The following is an 11,784-nucleotide window of genomic DNA, read 5'->3' on the forward strand; positions in this document are numbered from 1 at the left end:
TGCAAGCGCTGTCTGCTGAACAATTCAGGACGCTCCTTGTGTGGACGCACGGCTTTGCGCGAAACACTGTTATTCGCCGCAACTGGGCTACACCCACTATTTTGAATTAGCAAGTACTGGCTCAACGTGAGGCTAAGGAAGTTCTGTACGCGACTTCATATGCACATGCCTGGGAGGGAAAGGCATTCCCCGTCCCCTTTTCTTCATGACGGACTGCCTAACCGCCCACATGTGCAGTAGTTTTTCAGGCGTCTAGTGGCACACGTCTCACATTTGCCTTCAGTCGCTCATCCCTCCCATTCCTATACTTCGTCGTTTCTTATTATAGACCTTCCCTTATCCCTGAGATTAGAACAGCGAGTACGCGAGCCGATCATGACGAAACCGTGTTCATGCTCATATATATACCGGGTGTTTCAGGGAACACTTTCAAAAATTCTCAAAAGTAGAATTTTCTTGGTAAAGATATGGCTTTTGCAGCATAGTATTACCAATGTTGGCGGACACCAGAAAACCGGTGAATCTTATTAGGTAGTAAACTGGTTCACTAATTTTTAATAATTAATTTTTTAACTATTACAGTTAGGCGCCTAGTTGCAATTAGATATTTGTAGCCGGTCGTTAGTAATAGCCATATCAGTTTTTAGAATTTCGAAAATGCGATTATCCTCGGCGCTGTGGCTCGACAAAATTTGGCTTTTTCGACTAGTTACGTGCACTGGAGGGGATGCTTTGCCTGCATGCTTTCGATAGCGCATGTATTTTTCGCACGAAGCAGCCATACTTTGTCGAGCCACAGCGGTGAGGGTAATTGCGTTTTCGAAATTCTAAAAACTGATATGGCTATTACTAACGACCGGCTACAAATATCTAATTGCAACTAGGCGCCTAACTGTAATAGTTAAAAAGTTAATTATTTAAAATTAGTGAACCAGTTTACTACCTAATATGATTTACCGGTTTTCTGGTGTCCGCCAACATTGGTAATACTATGCTGCAAAAGCCATATCTTTACCAAGAAAATTCTACTTATGAGAATTTTTGAAAGTGTTCGCTGAAACACCCGATATATATATATATATATATATATATATATATATATATATATGCATGCGAAATTGAGAAACGCTTCATTTAAGTAAACATTTATTGCGAGTCGACGTTTCGGACAGAGCCTGTCCTTTTTCAAGGACTCGCAATAAATGTTTGCCTAAAGGAAGCTTTTCTCAATTTCGCATTTTACATCTAGCAACCAAGTACGTTCATCTTTTCGTGCTCTACACACACACACACACACTATATATATATATATATATATATATATATATATATATATATATATATATATATATATATATATATATATATATATATATATATATATATATATATATATATATATATATATATATATATATATATATTACAGCGAGTGTGAGAAAAGTGATGGTCATTTCCCCAGTTAACAACATTTCCTTAGGCACCTTTGTCTAAACGATTTGGCATGAAGCGACCGCACAGCCCCGGCAGGTCTTTCTGCCTCGCGCGATTACAAAACGGGTAGGAGAGCTATAGTTATAAAGCTCGTGTGTGCAGACCTGCGTATTTTCTCCTTATAACATATTAAGCGCAGTTCGCAGCCACTATACGTACAATCCGATTAATGCAGTCTAACGCGTACTCTCTGGTCGGGACCGCGACAAACTCAGCAAAACGACTTCGGCATTAACGGTTGTTTACAAAGGCTATATTTATCACTCGACAAAGACAGCTTGCGGGAAATTAAAAAGTACGCAACACGTACACCCGACAGACTACAGCGCCCCAATCCGAACTGCGTGCGGACACGCGCTCTTTGGGGTGGGCCCCGGTCTCTTGCTCCAGTTCCCATTGCTGGCAGCAGCGCCTCGGGACTCACATTTTGTCTTCTTCCACTTAAGAAGGGGGACAAGTGACGCGTCCGCAGCGCTATGCCCGCGTAATTGCGGCGCGAAGCGGGTCGCGAAGGAAAGAAAAGACCCACCTCGCAGTATGTATACGCTTGCAGCAGCACTACCTGAGCGTGAGTGTCTACTCCTCGCGTGTGTGCGGCCGTCTTTGCCTTGCTTTATTTCGCTTTCGTTTCTTTATTCTCTCCCTGTCTGCCGCCGCTGCGGCGCGGCCACATTTTCCCGCAGAGGCGAGCGTTTGCTCAGCCGTGTGTCTCGCTGAATCTGCCTCCGTCCGCGTCTTTTCTGCCTCCTGTCCGCCGTCCCCTTTGTTCTTCATGCTACATCCTTCACTCTCTAACCTGCATGCACGCTTTCACTTAGAGCACTGATCTGCCTCCGCTCGTCTGAAGGAAATACGCAGATACTCGGAAGCAGAGAAAGGCGGCTCCGTGGGCAGCGATATCTTTCTGGGAGATCTCATCGTAACGCCCTCCTTGACTGTGGACCGTCTCGTTCCGTATTTCGCTCCTTTTATCTGCGCCCTCCCCACCTGTCTGGCTGAAGCCGAAATCGATGCGGATATATTTTCCTGGGGCCGTTCGTGTTTCAACGCTTTCTCACGAACGAGGGCCACGACTAAGCCGATAAACGCCTGAGGTGCCACCTACAACAGAAGTAACAAGCCTGGGGGTGTTGAGAGGTCGTCATTCGCATTGTTTATACACAAGGCTCACGCATGATTCGTGCTTCTCGATGCTCGGCCCGTGCTCCCCATTTTTGATAACCGTAGCGTCACCGATGTGGTAAAGCCTCTTGAAAACCAGCTGTTATTTTCTGGACCAAATACAGGCGTACTAATCTCGTAAAAACTATCGTTTTTTTTTTTTTTCTGAAAAGACAGCCCGCTTCCGTCGGTGCCGTGATGTCCGCTTTTGGACTCGCGTACAACATTCCCGCAATGTTTTACACCGACAGCTGTTAAGGGCACGTTTCCCGGTTATGCGGCGTTGGCGTAACACCGCGACTCGCTGGTTGGTCAGCATGTAATGACGTCATCACAACGCGCTCGCTGGTTGGTCAGCATGTAATGACGTCACCGCAACGCGCCACGCTGAGTGGTCCGAACACAGTGACGTCACGGTGACATCACACGTACTCTACCATTAAAGACGAGAAATAGTAATGAATCATATTCACCACTTCAAACAGCTGCCGCTGAATTTCCCGTTACGCAATGGTAAGCGTCCTGCAGCGTTTTAAAGCGTAGTCGCAGTGACCATCGAGCGTTCGCGATCACGCACGGTGATCACGCGATATCCGCACGAGCCCGTGCCTCGCGTCAACTTCGTCCTCATCAGGTTGGGCAAGGGGCCGTAAAAATACCCCACCAAACTCCTTTAAACGTCTCTCAAGAAAGCATCCTGAAATGGGAAACCAGCTTGCGCTGAACAGATCCGTAGTACCTCGCGAAAAACATTTAGAAAGGAGGCTTCACACTTTCTTTTAAAGCTCCTCCAAAACTAGGATCTGGACTCCAGTGGTGACAGCAGTTGACTATTGACTATTATTGGTGATTGTAGCGATGTAGATCAGCCAGGTCTCAGGCATGTGCCTGATTTGTGGACCTTAATTAACATTTAAGTGTCGCTACGGTGGAGCCATTGCCGGCAGAATCCGGAAGGCTAATCCCGCATGTAGCTTGCAGCAGCCACGACCCACCTCAACTCTCGCGGGTGCCCTACATATTTTTTTTTTTAGATGAGGGTGCTTAAAAATACGAAACCGTATTGCAACGCTTGCTGAAGCAGTGAGTCGTTTATTTTTTTCTTTCTCTTTTGCGCAGTGGCATGCTTGGCAGCAGTACCATAATGGAGCCGCTAGGGTGCGTCGATTCAACGGGGTAGTGCCTTGATGCAACGCCCCGCCATTTTGCAGCACGGGCTCATTTAGCCACATCAAAATATTTTTGCGAAACTCAGCATTTTCGCGCCTTTGACACTTGAGAGACATGCTATGTTGCTTCCATTACGAAGTCTTATTTCAGATTAAATTCTAGAAGCTTTCTCTCCATTGCGAGGGCCGGCGAAATTCTTGTCATTCAAAATGGTGTCTCCCGATCGAACAATGGCTGTCGCCACCCTACCAAAGGAATGCTACACCGAGGCAACGTTTAGGCACCGCAGAGTGTTGCACCACCTCCCCTCCGTAGTTTACCCTCCTGGCTTACTGAAGTTGCCCGAGAAATTGAGGAAGACCGTCCAGTGCGGACCGCGACGATGACGGTAAATGTGTTCTCAAAGACGCAGTTCTGGCTGTGCACTATATAAACACGAATAAGCCTATATTCGTGCAGGTTATGCTGTCCAAGTTCCGGAGTAAATGTCGATGACTATACGGAATGCTTACTCTTGGCAACGGGAGTATATTTCAGCTGCAAAGCATAGTAGCTTGATGCAGTTTGCAATAGAAGAAGGTTTTTAAACACGGCGCCTTCATGAGATTAGCAAACAGAGGGCATTGAAACTTCTATTAATATCTATTATATGCTAGAACGTCGCATTCTTTAAAGACAACATTTGTTTGAGTTGTCAACCGTAAGTATTCGGTATTTTTAGTGACAGAAATCTACTCCAGGGCTTGGGCACTCCCCCTAAAGGGAGTACGCTAAAGGGCAGTTTACGCCCTGTTTACTAGTTTCGTGTTTAGAGTGTGTCAGAGACTTGGACACTGTCTGAATGCGCTCCAGCCAGTCGCCGAGTACGCGGACACGAGGTGTATTTAAATAAGGTCGAATGGTAGAAACTTCGCTGGCGTGCACGTTGTTTCCCGCCCTGCTCAACTCGGACCAGGGACGTCGAAAATGGCTGGTCGCCAGGGCCCTTGACGCAGCCTCGTACAATGGTGTCCCGTACTAGAGACCCACCCGTTGCTTTTGTGGATAATATAGATGTTTTCAACAACAATAAATCCCGGGCCATATAAGCTTAACGTGTACTCTACGACTTCATTTCTTCAAAGGCACCTCTAACCCAGGCAGCACAACAACATTGGCCGAACGTCGCGCAAGTGTTGGCAAAACTTGGCACGAACATCGGTCCTACACTGGCATTTGGGCCGAGCGCTACCACTTCACACATTGGCCTTACTTTCATGCCAGTTTTGGGCCAACGCTCGGCCGATCAAGTGGCCAACGCAGTCCCGATGTTCGTTCTGCAGCATGGACCAGCAAAGGTCTCATACTGGCATCCAACTTTCAAACATTGGTAGCCAAGTTTCAAACATTGGTAGCCAGCTTTCGAATAATGGTTTCCAGCTTTCGAATATTGGCATCCAGCTTTCGAATAATGGTTTCCAGCTTTCGAATAATGGCATCCAGCTTTCGAACGCCGGCACATGCAATTAACCCACTCGCCAATGACCGGCACTGTGGATAGATGTACATACATAACATTCTACCTAGCAAATATTCATAAATGAGGGTGCGAAAGAATTCCAGAAAAAAGACCCGTTTATTGCTTTGAGTTACAAGAATCACGCTTCTAGCGCACACAGGATGGTTTGCGCTACCACCAGCCACCCTGGGGAGTAAAGAAAAGGGGCCCAAGAGCATGGTGGCAGAGGCTGTGGGAAAACAATTTATTTTCAAGTTTGGTGAGTGCCGATCAGGTTGGACAAAGCATCTCGGCAAGCTGCTGCGGCACGGCTAAGGCATCCAAAAAGCGCTCAACGGAGCTGTCCTCCAGTGAACTGATCAGTCATATCCGAAGTAATCGTTGCACTCCACTTGCAAGGGGGCTGCTGGACTGCATTCAAACAAATTCCTCGTCCAGTTCTTGCACGATGGCCTCACGAAGTGCCAAGCCTGCAAAGAGATGCATGATGTCATGGTAAGTTGAATTATGGCCATCACAGAACAAAAACAAGCATAACAAAGATAACACCGAATTTTGTGAAACACAGTAATCGTGAAGACACTAGCAACATATTTTACAGGATAATTTTTAATTTATTCTTAAGAACCAGCCCCACATTAGTTGCACAAAGTGGAATTTAATTTACTAAACTTCCCTTACACCAAATGGTTTAATTTAGTTTAATGCGTCGTGTCGCACTCCCAGTAAATATACTCAATGCGAGATAAGGAAATTAATGTGATATTGAAAACAGATTAATGTATTATTTTGTTTTAATATCATAACTTGTGTCTCTAAATTGCGAGGTAATTTTTTATTCCAGTAAATATGCACAGGTTGTAGCGTCTCTTCCACATGGACGTCAAAACAACATTTTTGATTAGTTTTATTTAATGGGGTCAAAAATGCGGCTTGCGACTTTTGACGAAATACGCTGAACGCAAGGAACTCAGGGCACCTTTGTTTTACCTTAGTTGCTTCGCATGCATGCTATAGTTGGATTCGAAACTGCAACTTGAAAACCACACAAAAATACTAGTCTGATAGTCCAGAGTAATGCCCTTTTTCATTGCGAGAGAACTTGGGCAAAAGCTTTAACCAGTAATTGCGGATTTTCTATTGAGTCTGCAAGAGTAGAAGGCAAAAAGAAACACTACGGAAGTATTACACATATCCTTACCAACTAGTCTGCAGTGGAAAATTAATTAAGCGGTTCTGATTTCCGTCGTGCATAAGCGGTAAAGGACATATTCCCGAATGCATCCTATCTCAATTCATATGAGTTCAAACCCGCTGTTAGCCAAAGTAGTGAATCTTTAGTGAGTTCATCTCACCAAAGACGAAAAATTAAATTCTCACCGTTCGGCCACAATTCCACTGCGCACGACGTCAAGCAAGTCATTTCGCAATGAGAGTGGGTACACAGAAGTCGTCCTCGTGCTTTTTGGCTCGCTCTCTTCTCCTGCCGAAAAAATAAAGGCGCATGTAGTCAAAGCAACATTTACTACAAAAACCACTTTAACTTCCAGACGTATATCAAGATAAAAGAGTTTTAGTACTTACAAAAGATCTTGCAGGCGGTACGAAGAGCGTCGGAGCTCTCCTAATATATGAGTGTGGCTTTTCGCGTGCGCAGACTATGAACGGTGCTAGCTCGAGTGTGCATGCATTTTCGTCGCGTTGGTTTGCACGTGGTTGAGCTCCGCCGTGCAGTCAAGAATGTCTTATTGTGATGAGTCGCGCGGTTCCAAGACGAGCAGTGGAGACGATGGTGTGGGGGGGTGGGGGGTTGGCTGGAGGGGAGAGAGGAATTTTCCTTTACACAGGTTTTGCGGTTCCGAGAAAAGTCCTCGAGCTGAAAGGTGGAGACAGGGAGGTGGAGGAACAGCGAAGCGCGTAGCTGCGCGCGAGGGAAAACAGGTTTGAGAAAGTGACAACCAGAAAGAAAAAATAGCGCTTCGCGGGGTGGGGTGTTAGCCCGCTACCTGGAAAAGGGCACGGCCGGGAGAACAGGTAGGGAGATATTGGACTTGAAGACTTGAAAGAGAAAGGGAAAGAGGCCAAAACACGTGAAAAGGGTTTGGAATTTTTGGAGAATGAGTCACATGGCCACAGGCAGTACAGAAAAGAATATCTACAAGAGAGAAGTGGATGGGAAACACGGAAGCGTCAAAGTATTGCTACAAAGCTGCAGCAAAAGCCTGAAAATTTTGAAGTGAAAAACTTGGAGCTTCAAGATGCATTTCGCCAAAACGACTTGAGACACTCGCGTATTTTGTGGGGCCGTATGATGTGGCTTCTGTTAGTTCAAGATAGCTTAAAATGTTACCACATAATAACAAAAATATAAAGCAAAAAAAAAATATCCAAGCAGAATGCGCGCTCTTTCATAGTTTCATGTACCGTACATGCGCCAAACAAGCTAGGTTAACATGCGTCTAACGCCAGTTGTCAGTCCATTTATTCAGTGGTCGTCGAAGAATCCTCAAATTGTTTGTTGGTGTGGAAGTTTCGCGCAAAAAAGCAAAAACAAACAAAGGCATGTTGAATTGTGGTTCGCAACTACTTTCGACGGTTTTCATCAATAAAGGTCATGTTCGAAAGAAAAAAAAACTTGCGAGTAAATATGCAAGGACGTGAGCAAGAGCTATATTGCCCCCAATGCAAATTACGCAACAGAAGAATAAAATGGTCAAAAACAACAATTTCCAACACAACGATTTGCAGAAAAGGAAGGAAATAGCAAATCAGAAAACACGGGAAAGGCGCAATCACAGGGCACGACGTAGGGAAGCGTAGGAATCGCTTAGCACGTGTCCGCGTGCGTTTATGAAGCACCCGCCTAATATTTCACGAGCGCAACGCATAATTCAAAATTACGAGGCGACTGCTTCGTTTCTGGACGTTGCCAAAACTGAGCACAATTTCGGTTTAGCGAATGCACTTGCGTTAATCTATTACGTTTGTATCGCGATCTCCCTGAAGCAGACACCAGCTGCGCACTGCGGCAGTGAATTCCTAGAGCGAATAAAAAAAAGTGATTTTTTATTCCAAAAATTTAATAAAATGAAACTTATTTGATTTTTGTTGAAGGCACCTGTTCACAATTTTTGGTGAAGGCGTCTCGGGTGTAATCAGAACGTTAATTCTGATCAACAGGACTTCGATCGCAATTCTAAACGTATTATTGCTGCTCACTGCGCAACCAGAGTGCAGTTTTTCCAACGGAATCATGGGTAGCTTTGCTCACAAACTGCAAAAGTGTTCGCTTAAAATATAATAATAAATAAAACCAAATCTTTGAACTCGCATGTTTTAGCGCGTTCGAAAATTATGAACTGCCGATATGGTACTCGACAATAAAATTAATTTTGAACCCATTTTAATGGATGACACAATGTTTACCAACGTTTGCCAGTATACTTTGAACACTGGATAAGCGGTGGTAATCCTAGGCCAATATAGCCAGCTCCCGGAAATGGCATAGCCAATTCTGGCAAAGAGTGGAGCAACACTGGCTAACATGGCCCATGATAGCCATGATTCGATGATGGCACAGCCAGCAATGGCAAACAGTGGGGCAATCCTGGCTAACCTGGCCCATGATAGCCAGGATCTAATGAGGGCTCAGCCAATACTGGTAAAGCGACGGACAACCAGGGCCATTGTTGGATGTGCTAAGGAGTGGCACAACCAATATCGGATGCTCACTGGCAACTCTGGGCCTAGTTAGGGCCACGCTTTGCCAGTGGATTTCCAATATTGGCCCGCCGTCGTGTGCTACCTGGGAAAGGCACTGTGGCAGCAGCATGGCCTCTGAGACGTCCTTATTTCAGCTACATAACGTTGCTCTTCGACTATAGTTAACATCACAATAGTGTGTGGTTGTTACGCTTAGGATCGAAAGAACTGCTCATATGCTTCAACGTTATGAAACCGAATTTTGGGCCGCCGCGGTGGCTCAGTAGCTATGGTGCTCGGCTGCTGACCCGAAAGACGCGGGTTCGATCCCGGCCGCGGCGGCTAGAATTTCTTTGGAGGAGAAATTCTAGAGGCCCGTGTACTGTGCGATGTCAGTGCACGTTAAAGAACCCCAGGTGGTCGAAATTTCCGGAGCCCTTCACTACGGCGTCTCTCATAGCCTTAGTCGCTTTGGGACGTTAAACCCCATAAACCAAACCAAACCAACCGAATTTTGGTTTCGTTTACATAGAGAGAACTCCACAGACATTCGTATATGTAATATGCTGCCTGCAGGCAGTGGCGGTCCCAGAGAGTGGTTTAAGGGGGGGGCGGAGGGGGGATGGGGGGGGGGGGGAAGCGGACAGACTTCTGTATACCAAAAAAAAAATAGAAACAACGTTTTTTTGTTTATATTATTTACACAAAAAATTTGTGTGCTTTGTTGTTGAACAATTAATGGCGAACGATATATATGTTATACCATTACTCATTTCCTGAATGTTAACGTTTACGCGAGCAATATTCATTTCGATACCAGGGGAAACAAGTCGACAGCTGAGATGTCCCGCCACGGCTGGTCCGCGAAGGTCAAAGCACTTGCCCCGACATTTCACCAGTGGGATTAGCGGCCGTCATTACTCAGTTCTGGGAAGTGGCTTTGTTCCGCCCTCAGTCCACTTATACAAGGCGGCTGGTCGGCGCTCCTTGTCAAGCCAAAAAGAGAAGATCCCCTCGCTGGCGTCGCTGTGTCCCATGGGGGGGGGGATAATGACATGAATGGGTGGCTCCTTGCCGCCCCCACGAGGTTGCTGGCCACCGCAACCGCAGGTGAATGGCACCGCTGTCGCCGTGGTCCCCGCGCCGGAGGCATGGCAAGACAGCGGTGGGGGCACGGCAGGAACACGATAGCTCGACTATCACTACAAATTGTGCTTGGTATAACTACCAACGTGTAGAACGTGAAATTGTGTGAAATAACACAGCCGCTAACACGGCAAACATACAAAGTAGGCGACTACTTGACACATCACAGGCGATAAAGCTCTCCAGTTCTACGTCAAAAATTATATCTCGCTCTATGAGAGCCCGAAAACGGACTTTCGGGAGAATCTGCAAAGGCTTTTAAGAGGGGGGCGACCCCCCCCCCCCCCCCCCCCCCCCTCCTTAGGACCGCCACTGCCTGCAGGCCCAAAAGCTCTGAACAGCACAGCGAGAGCGGATACTTTCTAAACTCCCAGAGGAACTTCCTACTTTAGCTGAAAGATCTGAGAAGAAAAAGAAAGGCTGAAGATTTGAAAGGAAAGTTTGGGGAAGCAGCCGCAGAACGGAGAAGCATTCCGCGCAATCGTGAGAGAGGAGGGGCTGTTTCGGCTCTAAAAGGAAGAAAGAAAAAATAAAGAAAAAGTGCACGGCGCAAGATCCCCGGGGCTTTGTGACCGACTACCCGTTTCCTGGTTGCGCGGATCGAAACTGCGGGCCGGGCAATTACAAAATCCGGGCCCGCATAGCTTCGTGAGCGTCGGCAACTGCCTGTGGGCTCTCCGCGCGAGAGGCGAAGCCCTCAACTTTGAATCAGTGTATACGGAGGGGGTGCCTAAGCGATTCAACGATAATACCGTGGCCCGCAAGCCGTCGCCAATAAAAATGAAAGCCCCCCAGACTTTCCGTCTTCGCTGCAACAAATAAATATAATGGAATAATAGGAGAAGCGTCGGACCTTCCCGGTCATGCGGGTTACCTAGCTTAAATCTCGTAACCAAAAGCACAGGCCGGGATTGCTCGTATTTACAAAGCGTAAGGTCAAACACAAAAAGGAACAAATTAAATTCGAGGTAAGTGGGGCCGCTGTGTCTCAAAAATAGTGACAGTGAAACTTTAAAACAATGCCAAATCAGAGATGGCGGTAAATCGCCTTCCCAAACACGTTGAACATGTCACCTGCACAATAAAAACGTATACAACCTCAAAAGACAAAGGGGCTAAAGGAAGCTGGTGCCATCGGGTTCACAGATGCGATATAATTGATATCAAGGTATCACCTGCTCCGCCTGAACCTTAGCAAGACTCACAGCGCTAGACTCGAGACACTCATGCATGATGAAAGCAATAAAAGTCGTCCTCGGCATACCCGGTACAGCAGTGGACTGTCTGATCAGGAAAACGGGTCAGCGTCACACTCGTATAACGTAGCTAATTTCATCCCTTTGAGGCCTCAAGTTCCAACGTCTGCTAAAAACATAACTAGGCGCTTGATTACATAAGAAGTACTTAGAAGTACTTGTGATTACATGATTACATAAGCACAGATACCACAAGTTGAGTTTCCCCTTCAGGTGGAGGTGTGGAGAAACACTTGAAGATGAATAGATGGTTTGGACTCGCAAACAATCACGTTACTCGATGGCGGAACAAGAAGGTTAACTATTTATTTACACAGAATAAACAAGCAAGGAGAAAAGTATTTACAACATGACTGA

At 46.2% G+C, this 11,784-nt stretch overlaps 1 long non-coding RNA gene across 1 annotated transcript; it reads right to left on the reverse strand.

Moving 5' to 3' along the window:
* Positions 1-5,550: 5,550 nt before the first annotated feature.
* On the reverse strand, positions 5,551-6,903 carry LOC149341228 (uncharacterized). Its single transcript, XR_016282630.1, has 2 exons — positions 6,704-6,903; positions 5,551-5,793 (listed from the first exon to the last, which is right to left on the reverse strand). It is a non-coding gene; the product is annotated as an uncharacterized LOC149341228 (long non-coding RNA).
* Between the last annotated feature and the right edge of the window lie 4,881 nt (positions 6,904-11,784).

The sequence above is a fragment of the Amblyomma mixtum genome, chromosome 5, assembly GCF_055824585.1.
Source record: "Amblyomma mixtum isolate Tamu chromosome 5, ASM5582458v1, whole genome shotgun sequence".
Taxonomy (NCBI): domain Eukaryota; kingdom Metazoa; phylum Arthropoda; class Arachnida; order Ixodida; family Ixodidae; genus Amblyomma; species Amblyomma mixtum.